The sequence below is a fragment of the Homalodisca vitripennis genome, chromosome X (genome assembly GCF_021130785.1).
Source record: "Homalodisca vitripennis isolate AUS2020 chromosome X, UT_GWSS_2.1, whole genome shotgun sequence".
NCBI lineage: Eukaryota > Metazoa > Arthropoda > Insecta > Hemiptera > Cicadellidae > Homalodisca > Homalodisca vitripennis.
This window is the reverse complement of record NC_060215.1, coordinates 97683998-97697977: the sequence shown is the minus strand read 5'-3', so window position 1 is coordinate 97697977 and position 13980 is coordinate 97683998.

Below are 13980 nucleotides of genomic sequence, written 5' to 3'. Positions count from 1 at the left end.
TCGGAGAAGAATTTTAGTTTCTCTCTAGAAAACCGCTGTGATTTATTTTTAATTTGTGTGCTAACATTGATCGTTTTTGTAGGGCAGCAGATGTTAATGTGGAAATTTAGAGTGTCGTTAAACAATTTAAATTGCTACTCTACAGGTTGAAATGAATTTAGAAAATCCCATCTTTCGTTAGAAAGGGAAATGTTGAGGTGAGCAATGTTTTCTGTCCTTTATGTCTCTTACTGTTTGCTTAAAGATGGGCTCCCTTTTGAATTGTACCCCACTAATGACGGCTTCTTGGCCATAGTGGTCTGAAATAGCTGTATTCACTATAGACACTGCGGCACTTGGGTGGTTGGTTGTGATATCGATAGCCGATTGTGCTGTAGCCGTCATTCTCATCGGAGTTTTGAGTAGCACCAGGTCAATTGACCTAAGTAAATCGACTAATCGAATTATGGAATGGTGAGTGTAGTCTAAGGCGTCAATGTTGAGATCCCCAATCATGACAAATTCTTGACGTTCGTTAGTCAGGCATGTCAATAATCTTTCGAATTTAGAAAAAAAGATGTCTTCATTACCACTGGGAGACCTGTAAATTCCGATCACGAGTATTTTTGATTGTGTCGTTTGAAGTTTGATCCCGACTGCGTCAAAATCTTTTCCGGTTTAGATAACCAATTTTGTTTAAGAAAAATAGCAACTTCTCCTCCTTTGGAGTGGTTTCGACCAAACGCGGAAGCCAATTTGTAATTTGGGATTTTGCACAGTGCGATGTTCTCCATGTTGAAACAACTTTCGGTTACTACAAGCAGATCAGTTTTAAGAGCCTTGCACATAAGTTGAATTTGGTCCAGTTTATTGGTTGCAAATTGAGAATTTTGATGAAGCAGTCTGGATTCAGTTTGTTTTTGAGTATTTGTTTGTTTTAATTGAGTTTTGTTTGTAAATTTTGTCCAAGTGGGGTCCCTAAACAAACAGCTTTTGATTTAATCGTTTCATCAGATGTATGACGTTCATTTGGAGTTGAAGATCTTACTGTCTCTGCGTAGCTGTCGCGGGGTAGCGTCCAAGGTGTAGTCGAACTGGGAGGCACACAGGGAACCGCAGAGTCAGTAGTCGGTGCGCCTGTATTAGCACCCCCTGGACATAGCACCCCCTCGCTACTGACGTCATTTTGACGTCACGAAAGGGGGTGCTAAATCAGCACAGTGGCCGTGTCCAGGCCCTGAATAATCACCCCCTTCGAATACGGGGGTCCTAATTCAGCGCCTTGACCGTGTTCATGTGCTGATTTAGCACCCCCTTCGAATAGGGGGGTCCTAATTCAGCGCCTTTACCGTGCTCATGTGCTGATTTAGCACCCCCTTGAATCTGGGGGCTGCTAAATCAGCACCGTATTGATGAGATTAATAATTATCCCAACGGAATAGAATAATAAATGTTTAACCATATTGCGATTTATTTTTCAATAAAATAAAATAATATAAGCACATTCACCCGGCAAGTGAGAGATCCGGGTTCGAGTCCCGGCGGAGCAAATACTTTTTGCGATTCAATGTTTATTGAAAAAAAAAATAAAATAAGGCTATTGCCATTTATACGAACTTGATTAATGTATACATATATATATATATATATATATATATATATATATATATATATATATATATATATATATACTAATTTAAATACATGGCAATGAGTATATTTACTGCATTGCTGTGGTTTACTTAACATTTAAAAAACAAACAGTTCATTACCAATTGTAAAAATACTATGCTTAAGAATATTTTATGCATAACCTTAAAAAAGACTAGGTTCTAGACATTCAAATACAAATACAGGTTTATTTTAAAGTAAAATTAATTTGAAATCATGGTACGAACAACGCCGAGGAACTGATATTGCGTAAATCCGGCATGTGTAATAAATATACATGGTCAGAGATTATATCAACCTATTAACCACTTTAAAAACAATTATTTATTTATTTTTATTTTTAGAATACCAATCAAAAGCGGGAAAATTCAGAACCGTGAAATTGTAATTTTGCGACGGCTAAGAGCCAATTATTTTTAAGGACGCATCATAAACTGAATTATACTATTTAAACTAAATAATATAATTCAAACGCACTTGACTGAAAAATTTAAATATTATTTTATATCTACAAGAATCAATATCATTTAGTTATATCCATATCGGTTAGTTCAACTGTAAGTAAAAAAAACGTTGAAAACAATGTTAAAACACGTAGCGAGAAATATACTACCGTATTTTAAAAAGCGTTACTGCTTAGGTCAAAACATACATTTATATACTGAGTATTATGGATCTACATTGCTTAATTTCCCCTGCGTCGGTTAGTGTGCGTTTTGTTGTTGTTGTTAAAAATGGAATATCTTGGAAAATCTAAAAGGAACACCTAATAAATTTAATCCTACCAAGTCTTGGTCAAAATTCTATGGCGGCTAAAAATATATTATGATGTTATCTTTAATACTTTGAAAATAGTAGCTATTAAAATATTTTACATTTTAACTTCTTAAAATCTGCAGTTATTCTAAAATATTGCAATAAAATGAATTTGAGAGGGTTCTATCACAAATCTAATGACCAAATATATAAAATATCATATGCACAGATTTACTGTAACAAAACACTGTTGACATTGAGGTTCTCAGCGAGTAGGTCACAATACCAAAATCTAGTAAACGGCAGCTCCAGAATATCTTATGCCAATTAATTCTGCTCATATCTTAGTCCCTTCATTTAAAGTACAGGAAATACATTAATATCTGTTGCCAAGCAACTTTTTTTTTTCTAATAAATTAAAAACTAAGAGTGATATTTCAAATTTATCAACAATGAACGCCTTTATGAACAATGAAGGACAAAAACAAATGTCTTAATTAACAATAATAAACTGTTGTATTTTTAAATATGTATGTTAAAAAAACTAAATAAAGTGACTAGGTTATCTGTTATATATTAAGAATAATAAACAACAAGAAACATCTTACAGTAATATTCAGACAATAATGCTTTTATAGATGACAAAATCAAAGATAAGCGGTTTTATTGGAAATACATCTGATTGACGCTTGACTAAATTTTCGTAAATAAATTTGTTCTAAAACAACAGATATTTAAATAAATTTATTAAACATCAAACATATGATTCTATTCTATCCTTAGATAGGCCTGAAACATGTATTTCAAATGTTTTGCATAATAAATGACAAAAATAAAGAAAATAGGGATAAGATACTCTAAAGCTGATGTTAATTTATTTTCACGAACCATGTTTTTTTACAGTAAAGATGCTCTTAATGAGTTATTTATTATTAGTTTTAAATAGTATTCGAGTAATTAAATTTGTGATACAATCCACGATCAGATTTATTCTTGTATACCTCCCGGATTTTAAGACATTCAAAGTTAATCAGATTTAATGGCCGCCATTTCGAAAGTATTAATGAATATTTTTTATAATTGGCCTTATTACCACCAATATTTGATCCAATTAATGAGGTAGGATTTGTTTATTCGTTTTAAGATATTAAAGCGAATTTGTTTATAAAAAACACATACAGAGTGGCGGATAGGAAACTAAGTACCAAAGATCTATTTCCATATTCTGAAATGCGTTTGCCATGACCTGAGCAGTTGCGGTATATAGACTTGTCCTAAGAATTACAGGACACTCTGTATATAAAATTAGTATACAGAGTGTTCCACAACCTCTACCAATATTTTCAGACATTATTCATGGACCAAAGGCAAAAACAATCATGTTCACCTTTCTAAAACTCAATAATTACTCAAATAGCCACAATTTTGTTTTGTTTTTGTCTTTTTTACTTTACTTTTTATATTTGATGGATTGTTTAGGTTAAAATTTTGTATATACCTTTATAACCTTAAGGAATAATTACATCAAAAATTTAAATGTCTTACAAGCTTTATTTTCAAAATAGTGATTTCTAAAAAATCTTCACGGGTAAATATCTTAAAAGCCATATATGGTAAAAAAGGTCTCAATTATTACACAATTTAATTAAAAATCCAACGATACCAAGTTTTAAAAATTGGTTGTGAAATAAGGGAGTTAGTTTGTTTTTTAAAACCAATTACTGTTTTTTAAAACCAAGAAGAGCTCTTTTCCAAAAGAACATATTTTATAAATTGAGTTGCTATTACTACATTATTAAACATTCACAGCTCTAACTATGCATTATAATATTTTTTTCCTAAACCCTCTTAGTCACATTTATTTTAATAAAAGAAAAAACAGATTTTTTTCCAAAACTTATCTAGGTCCCTCAGAGGTTTTTTCCAAAACTCACCATGTCCAGAAGCATGCGCAATACAGGACAACAGCTGACTGACTCAAGCTATTATGCGGTATAACAGTAATAAACATAACCTCACTTGTTGATGTTTTAGCTGCCAGTGTGTTGCATTTATGTTTCCAGTTTTTAAGTATATTATTTTAAAACTTTAGTATGAGTGATTTTGATTTAGAAGGGCTTATAAGCCCTCAAGTTGTGCTTCCAGGACGAGGTAGAAGAAGATTTAGAGAAGAAAATAACTGGGAGAAAACTAAAAGGAAGATTGCCAAAAACAGCTCACAAGCTAAAGATAAACCTCACATTAGCTGCAAACATGTTCACAATGAGATAAAATCATGCAAGGTAAGCTTATTAAATAAAGAGGACATCACCGATTTCCATAGCAAACTATATTCTAATCGGTCTAAAGTTGAACAGGACAATTTTCTTATGAAATATATTATGATTTTGGAGCTAAAACGCCATAGGCCTAGAAAGGCAAATAATCCTAGACCTAGGTTACTTACTCAATACGTTGTAAGAAAGAAATCTGGGCAAATGTTGCGGGTATGTGCTAAAAGCTTTTCTTCCTTGACCAGTATAAGTAGATTTCGCCTAAATGGTATATCAAAAACCTTAGTGCTGTTGGCACAGATAGGAAAGAAAAAAGAGGAGGGACACGCCAAAAATTAAAAGATACTGATACAACATCCTCCATCATAGAATACATAAAAACTTTAAAATGTCGAGAAAGCCATTATGGAAGATGTAAGAGTGTTCGGGTGTATATGGCCCCAGATTTATCGGTTAAAACAATGTGGCGGCTGTGGAAAGAAATAAGGCGAAAAGAGTCCTTGCCTGTAGCATCGTACAGCAAATTTTATGATATTTTTCAGAAAAAATTCAATATAGGATTTGGGAATCCTAAAGCAGATGTATGTTCTTTTTGCGAATAAATAAAATTAAAAATGGAGTGTTCAAAATCTCCAGCCGAAAAAGCCAACTTAATGGGTCAGTATAGACTTCATAAATTGCGAGCAAAAAAGTTGTATGAAATTTTGAAAATGAATGAAGAAGGAGTCCTAAAGGTTGCATTCGACATGCAACAAAATCAGCCATTGCCTATGATAAGAGTAACCGAAACATTTTATGCTCGTCAGATATGGTTATATAACCTAACCTTTATTGTTCATGAAGAGATCCAAGATAAAAATAACACATTTATCTATTCATGGACTGAAGACCAGTCTGGAAGAGGATCAAATGAAGTTGCTTCTGCTCTTCATCATTTTTTGTCTCACTTAGAGGATAAATATCAGGAGACAGTCCATGAAGGTTCTGGTCCCAAAATTCTTCGACTGTTTTCAGATGCAGCGTCAAGTCAGAATAAAAATTCGACAATGGTGGGATTACTTCTTGATTATGTACAAAGGAGTAAGATCTTTGAAAAAATAGAACATGTTTTCCCTATAAGAGGCCATAGTTTCTTGCCCCCAGATCGTGTGTTTGGGAGAATAGAAAAGAAATACCGGAGTAAGGAAAAAATAACTTCTCCGCAGCAACACCACGATATTTTGCAGGAACATGGCACTCTAAAACTTTTAGGTAGAGACTGGAAGGTATTAAATTTGAAAAAGAATGCAGATACCATTTTAAAAACACAAATGCCTTTTTCTATGAGAGAACAGCGTGTTTTCAAATATGAAAAGGGAGAAAGCTGTATATTTATTAAAAATAGCTACACTGGAGATTACAGTAAGCATTAAATCAAAAAGAAGAATTTCTTAAAAAACTGGACTTCACTCTACAGGATCGTCAATGTTGTAAATGAAATCGATCACATCAGTGAAAAAAAGAAAAAGGATGTGCAAGAACTTTTGAAATTTGTTCACTTATCTGAAGAGGACCAGCAATACTACGGTAAAGCACTTCAAGACGTAGTTTCAGATGTGGCAGTGCAAGATCATTCCAAAGTAGTTTATGACGAACAGGAACCTTTTCTGTAAAGTCTTTTACAATGAAATATTATATTGTAAAAGCTTAGTTTAATTTATTTTAATTAATCCTGTTAATATTAAAATGTGAACATATGTTATTACTGGGGAACACCTAATCTAGTATTAAAACATTTTTTCCAAATACTTCTATGTCCCACGTTTTTCTCCAAACATCACTAAGTCCTTTTAGCTGTGTTTGGAAAAAAAGCCTTCTCAAAAATTGACTTCATTCATTTAAATTTTAAAAAATCAGTGTTTTCAAATATTTAAATAAGTAAGTACTTCTTTTAACTTAATATGGTGCATAGTAATCTGATAAATGAGCGGTTGTTCAAAAAAGGGGTTTCCTGAAAAATTAACTTTTTGGACTTAGCAGGTTTTGGAAAAGTGCTCTTCTAAAAAAAGTTATAATTATTAATTTATTACCAAACAATATCCGCCTTTATTATATGACAGCACTGAATATGACCTGCAACAATCAGCTGTTTCGATTTTAGCTGCTCTAATCAGGTGATTTTAACATTATATTGCTGAACTGTGATTATAATATCCTTAATTATTTCTGAATATAAGTTTCTTTTGATTAAGACGTCAGAAAAAAACACTCTAGTACATGTTGATTACCTAGACCAAAAATTAAAAATGTCTTTATAGTTATTATGTTTCTATTTAATATTTTGTTTTTTAAATGGAAGACCTCAGACCTACTTCTGGCTTGTAAATTTATACGGAGTTTTTAGATATGCTATTGATTACGGTGGTAAACGTAGATGCTTAAATGTACCAGTAAAGATTGCTATTTGTTGCAGTTGTTAAGTTTGTTCTAACCGAGGTTTGAAGATTTTATTCTACCCGGAAAATAAAACATGAAAAAAACATAAAAGTTTACTGTATACAAAATGAAATATTATGTATTTTTGTATAGTATTTTTTTAATTATTAATGAAGTAATATTTATGCTTCTTTACATCTGTTGACTACCTAGTTTACAAATCTGTTATAAAAATTACAACGAATTGAAAATTAGAGTGTAGCAACATTCATTACACTTTCCGATATAAATAGCCTTAAAATAAAAGTAAAGCTAAGCTGAAGTGTAATTTTAAATTTTACCTTTTTATAGACGCTTTATTAAAGACTTCACTGAGATTTCACTCTTCTTTTTACAATATTGTAAGAATGTTCATCCTTAAGTTTGACACATCCAGATACATGGGGTTAGAATTGCACGTGTGACTAATGTAACACACAATAGTTAAAGATTCTTTAACTGCATACAAAAAGGCGATGATTTTCAGTTTTTGTCCATACATCATTGCCGTGTTCTAGTTTATCTTTTCTCTTTACTCGTGTAAAAGTATCCTTTACCTAGAGAGTATAATATGCCACACCTTGGTCCTGTACACTCAAACATTGTTTGATTTCTTTTTATATTTTTTACGAAATTTCATCAAACAAATTCACTATACATAGTAAGTTCTGTATTAATATAGGAATAACAACTGAGAATAACATCGATATTATTACTCGACCACTCGATACGGCCACATCAGTTCTGAACAGTAGGGTCGGTAATGCACGGACGGGTTTCGTCAGCTTCGTCAAAATTGTGTGTGGACCTACAGTCCTACAATCGATATTTGCAGGTTGATTTCACTCTGTATATTTCATATTTGGTAGACGGCCGATATATAACGAGCAACGATGTTAAGGCAAAAATAAGGAGTTTCAAGTTTTTATATGTTTCCTAGCTGATACCCGTCCCTTCGTACGGAATTTTTGTAGAATAACTGGTACGTCATAGACATCTCCTTCATGTCTTTAAAAAAATGGCATACTACTGATAAAATAAATTATGGTCATTGGAAAATATTCCAATTTTAATTTCAATGCGACATTCCATGATTTTCTGAACTGATGTTCTAAAGTAATTACAAATCACGACCCCTCCTTTCCTATAGTACTGTAGGTAATAAAAGACTTATGATCCACATTTGAAAATAGGGTTACTCATAAAAGGAGCAACAAAACATATATGTGAGAATATTTTACATGTAATAGTTGATATCACTTAGTATGAAAGTCCCAATATGATTTCCATTATTCATTCTCGTAATATGACACTAATTATCATCGATACCGTTAGAAAAAGTAATATAATCGAGGGTATAATCCTTTACCAGAGGGATATATCTGCTAGAGGTAAGATGGACAGAAGTCGATCAAACATTTCTTTTACATTACCGGTAACTAATTAGGAAGAAACCTTTGCGGATTAATATACTTCATCCTTAGCTACCAATGCCTCATCCATAAGTTTTTTTTCACAGTGTTAAGTTCATAAACTAATAATGTATCTTCAAGTTGTAGCCACATGTGAAATATACCTTTCTTCCGACTCAACCGGAAGGGATGTTGTGTATTTGATGTTTCTATATATTCCTTTAATTATGAAAAATAGTTAGGCATGATTCTATAGAGGATATTTTACACGTAAGCAATAGTAATACTTATCGGCGTAACCTGGAGATATTTTTGTGAGTACCATTCTACGGAATTTTTTGTAGTGTTAAGTCTATGGAGCTGTTCCATTGTGCAGATGATTCACGGTACGCCTAATAGTGCATAAGATAAAAAATTATGATCTAGTTTCTTACTGCAGATGGTTACGAGTAATTATTTAAGGGCAGGTACTGAAAAATTATTTCTGTAATAAATGACAAGTCAAAAACTGTAATTTTCATGCTTCATCTGTTTAATTCCATAAAACTTAATTTTTAAATTTAATTAAAATTAAATATGAAACAAAAATGCCGCAAAGAAAAATTCCATACTGTGTGACAGTGAACTATTTTGTCTAAAATACGAGCCTAAACTGTTTACAAAATTATATTAGTTTTTTAAATTTAAGTTTATTAAACTAAAAAAAGAACACTCCATTTCCGTGAAGCTATTAAATGAAATAAATAGTTTAATTATGGATTCATATACAAATAACATAGTTTTAATTATATCTAGAAACATGTTTCATTGAGTTTTCACGATTGGATTAAGCTTGAACTGTCAATGCACAGTGCATACTCTTAACTAGACTATGAGTAGATCTTCCATTGGTATGGACGCCCAGTACTCAATACCTGTACAATAAAAATGACGCAGCATAGATACTAGACTAATTGTGTATAAAAACAATAATTCCATTTTACCTTCCGTATTATTCCAAAAAAACTACTCAAAAATAGCTTTTACTTTCACAAAAATGTATAACTGTATATACAGCAGTAAATATCTTATATTCGAGAGGAAAACAAATTATGGTATTTTTATAGTTGATATGAAAGAACTTAATATACAATAATAGAAATCTTATATCTCAAAAGAATACATACATATAAATTAAGACAGCTAATTAAAATTCAAACAAGAGCAGCATTTATCATAAGTTTTAATTTGTCTCTAATTACTTTATACTCGTAATTAAAAAACGTGAAGGGAAAATAGCCTACATGGGCTTTAATGATCTGTGCGTAGAGAATTTTATGTTTTTATAAATATATATTTAGCAGTGCGTTAATTAAATTTACAAACGGATTAAGTGAAAGAATAAACTGAAATAGAATATATGAAGGATATGATTTAATTAATTATTTTAATAGGTGATATTTAGAAAAAATTAAGAAAGCAAAGTCATGAGTGAAAATTATTACACAAATATGACAATGCGTGTGAGAGGGAGGAGTGCTAAGGTCCATTAGCCTTGTTAGTCGGAGCATTATTATGTAATATTAAGTCTATGGTAATTTTGAAGAGGAAGTAGCCATATTTGATTATTATATTATTTAATCGTTTATCGGAAATTGCAAAACAATCGTAGATAGTAGCTTATAAGTGGCAGCGACACAAAAATCCAGATAACAAATATTATATTTATGATTAAATTGAATATGTAAAAGATAAATATCCCTTTTGCTGGTTGAATGCTAGGGGGTGCTAATTCAGTGACTGAGCCATGACCATACGCTGAATAAGCACCCCCTTGGAACAGGGTGCTAATTCAGTGCCTGGTCCGTGTCCGTGCGCTGAATTAGCACCCCCTGCCGTGACGTCAGAGCCCGAGGGGGTGCTTATTCCAGGGGGTGCTAAAGCAGCGTCCCCCAGTAGTCGACCCCGGCGACAGCGTCGGCGGAGACTGTGGCTCCGCGGCGGCGATGCTTGGAGACCCAGCCGGGGCAGCAGGTGACGCAGAGGCAGAAGCAGAAAACGGTGCGTGGCGGCTGTGTCCGGCCTACAGAGACCTAGCTCGCCCTCTTCAACCTATCCTCCACAAGTCGAGCCAGTAGCTGCTTCCCTCCCATTGTCAGATGCTGGCCATAACGAGTGAAGTGCCACCTCCCGATGGTGTTGAAGCCCAGTAGTACGGATCCTTCACATCTGGCACACAACTCTCTGATGTAGTGGTAGACCAGGTCAGTCTGCTTGTTGACAGGGTGGTCGGTGGAGAGGTCGTGGCGATATGGCACTGTCGAGACCACGACCTTCGCTGTGGAGGTGCGCACGATAATCTGCTGCTCCAGGTGCTGAAAGATTGTAGATGATTCGCCGGCTCCAACGGCATTCGCTCCGGCAATTAAGACACAGCAGCTCCCGGAAGAGGGGGTTGAACGTTCTCAACCACACTTAACAGTTTGGCTCCAGGCTTGCACACCCCGAGCACACTCGTCTTCACGGTGACGTGGGACTGGACCAGTCCAGCCAAAGAGCGAACGTGGCTATCCCCCTCGACAGTAACTGTTTAAAAGACCATTGGCGTAACAGATGTCTCAGTGTTGCGTGTTTTTTGCTTGGATTCATTTTTTTGGCGTTTGTACTTATTTTTATTTTGTTCATGCTTTTTATTGTTAGATTTATTTAAAGTAGGTATTTTAGGAATGATAGTTTCAATTAGTTCCGCGGTTTTACTCAATATGTCATATTTATGTGGTATTTTTATTGTTTGATTCTTTTTATTCCTACAAACAGTCCATTGAGTGGAATTTTCCTCTTTCACCTCTTTACACGTGCAACTGCTATATCCCGATTTCAGTAGTCATAGATTTAGTAGTAGGTATTTTGTCACATATGATGAGTAGTGATTGGGGAACGCCTATCGTTACAGTATTAAAAAGAAGAAAGTAAGAATATGAGGAGTTTTTAAGATCTCCTTAAATCCTAACTGAAGTTACTTAGAAGTTGGCAGAAATCCTTTTTCTAGAATAGATGATTTATTTAATTCATTACAGAAAGGTGTAACTTATTATAACATTTATGTGACTGAAGCATATTTTCAAATTATAACTAAAATAAGCTATGTACGGTTATCACCTATAAAGGATTATTTGTGTATAAGTGAGTACCGTACGGAATTTTCTCTGTGCCAGGAATATTCCAAAGAATTATGGAACAGTTACTAATGGGTATCCCAGAGATAGTATGGTTTCGAGATGACATTCTAGTAGCAGGAAAAATCTAAATGAACACTTAGCTAGACTAAAAGGAGTATGTAACCGACTTCGTAATAGTGGCCTAACAATCAGTAAAAACAAATGACAGTTTTTTTAAGTGACTACTTCATTTGTCGGGCTATGGCTACGGGGGAAAATATTTTGCTTCTCGTCACGTTTGATCTCTCTGTAACCGCTAAGAGCGGGACTAATTTTTATTTCTTATTTTGGAAATACAAGACTGTTAAAAATTATACTGACCAAAAAATAGAAACTCAGAAATAATTACTACATTTTTATTGTCATTGTATTCTGAAAATGAATTTATGGGTTTTTAATCACTGAAATAAGAAATAAACATTCTAGAATAATATATTGCTAAATATCTTAGTGTTCCATATCTTGTTGTATTTATAGTTTCATAGTTTGACATTGTTCAATTTACTTTATCTTTTAAAAAGTCAATAAATGGTTTTGACGTTTCATTAGTAATTAAAGTTATTAAATATCAGGGTTTACGTAATTTATTTTTAAGTGAGTCTAAGGTAATAAGGTAAGTGAGTGTAATGTTGCTCCATTGGAATTGATTAAATGTTGTAATTATAATAAAAGGAAAGACTATTTTTCTTCCAGGATTAAATTACACTAGGGCCTTGTTAGCTAGAAAAGATCTAATCAATTTATTTAAATCATTTTTAAATGTTGTCAGGAGGAAACAAGTAGTGAACTGGAACAGGAATTAATACTATTAAAATTCAATTTAGAATTCGACGAGATTTAAATACTGACATTAAAAGATGCAGTAGCTTAATCAACTTTACGTTATATTCATAAAAAAAGTTGTTCATAGATTTATTCAAATCAGTAAATTATTATACTCATTTTGTACCGAAGTTTCTACTGTAGCTGTCCAAGGGTTTATAGTATTTAAAAAATAAACTGTATATTAGAAACTGTAAATATTTGAAACGCTTTTTGTAACGGGCATTTGAATCTATTAAGTAAAAAAATAGTGGCAACACCTGTTTTATAATCCAGAGTTACCATTACGCTTGTATACATGTAACGCGACCGATTTGGGGATTAATTGGTATCCGCTGCCACCACCGGATGATTGGGGGAGAGCACTTCTGAATGAGATAAAGTATTGAATTACATTATTGAAAGGATTTAGAAAATTTTATAATAGGGCGACAGAGAGTTACATGTCTACGAGTCTGAGGCCTGAACTAGACTAGCTTCCCAGCACACGCAGGTGCTGACTCTGCATTGTCAGCAGTCTTACTGCTGACCTCTTCAACAGTGCTGTACACTTTACAATTATTATGTCTTTAAATAAATTTTACTAAATGAATGAAATTTTTATTAAACCAAATAAAGCATAATTTCTTGAATTATTGTTAATATTGGGTTCGGGTCGTTACATCACCCTCTCCTCTGGAAAAGATGTGTCATAGGATTGAAGTGATGGCACATCTTGAATCTATTACATTCGTATGTTAATGACTTATTTGTAACTTTAAAAATGTTTTTTTTTTCTTTGAAGTGATCCCCACATTATTAGTACATATTACTAATCTAAGTTTACATAATCATGATACTATTAAGATTTAGGATTATTACTAATATACAACATTTTCTTTTCAGAGTCACAAGCCGGTCAGAGTCTTTTGATTTGTCACTTTAAAGATTTTCAAAATTTTCACATTTTTTTCACTATTTAATCATGAGGCTTCGTGGATGATCTCTGCTAATGGAGTTCCTTCCTCCACCCTCACCGTCAGTTGGCTCTGGTCTGGGCCGCTTGTGCTCTGAGTTTGTCTTTGCCGCCGACTGGTCGTGCAAAGGCGTCTTATTCTCCTATGACATATAAAAACTACGAGCAGTATACAAATTAAACTTAAAACTACATATATGATGATGAAATTATAATTTTTATTTACATTAATGACGACAGGTTTGTTTACATTAGATCCTTGCAATAATGAATTTAGTCCTATTTCTATATGATCATCAATTAGATTCTTTTTTATATCTTTTAGCGTCTCAAAAGTTAAGTTATTGTTTAATAATATAAGAGCAGTTTCATTGGGCTGCAATATGTTTATTTTCGGTATATGAAGGTGCGTAATATTTCTTTTATAAGCTATATTGCCTCTAATCCTCGAAAATATCTTA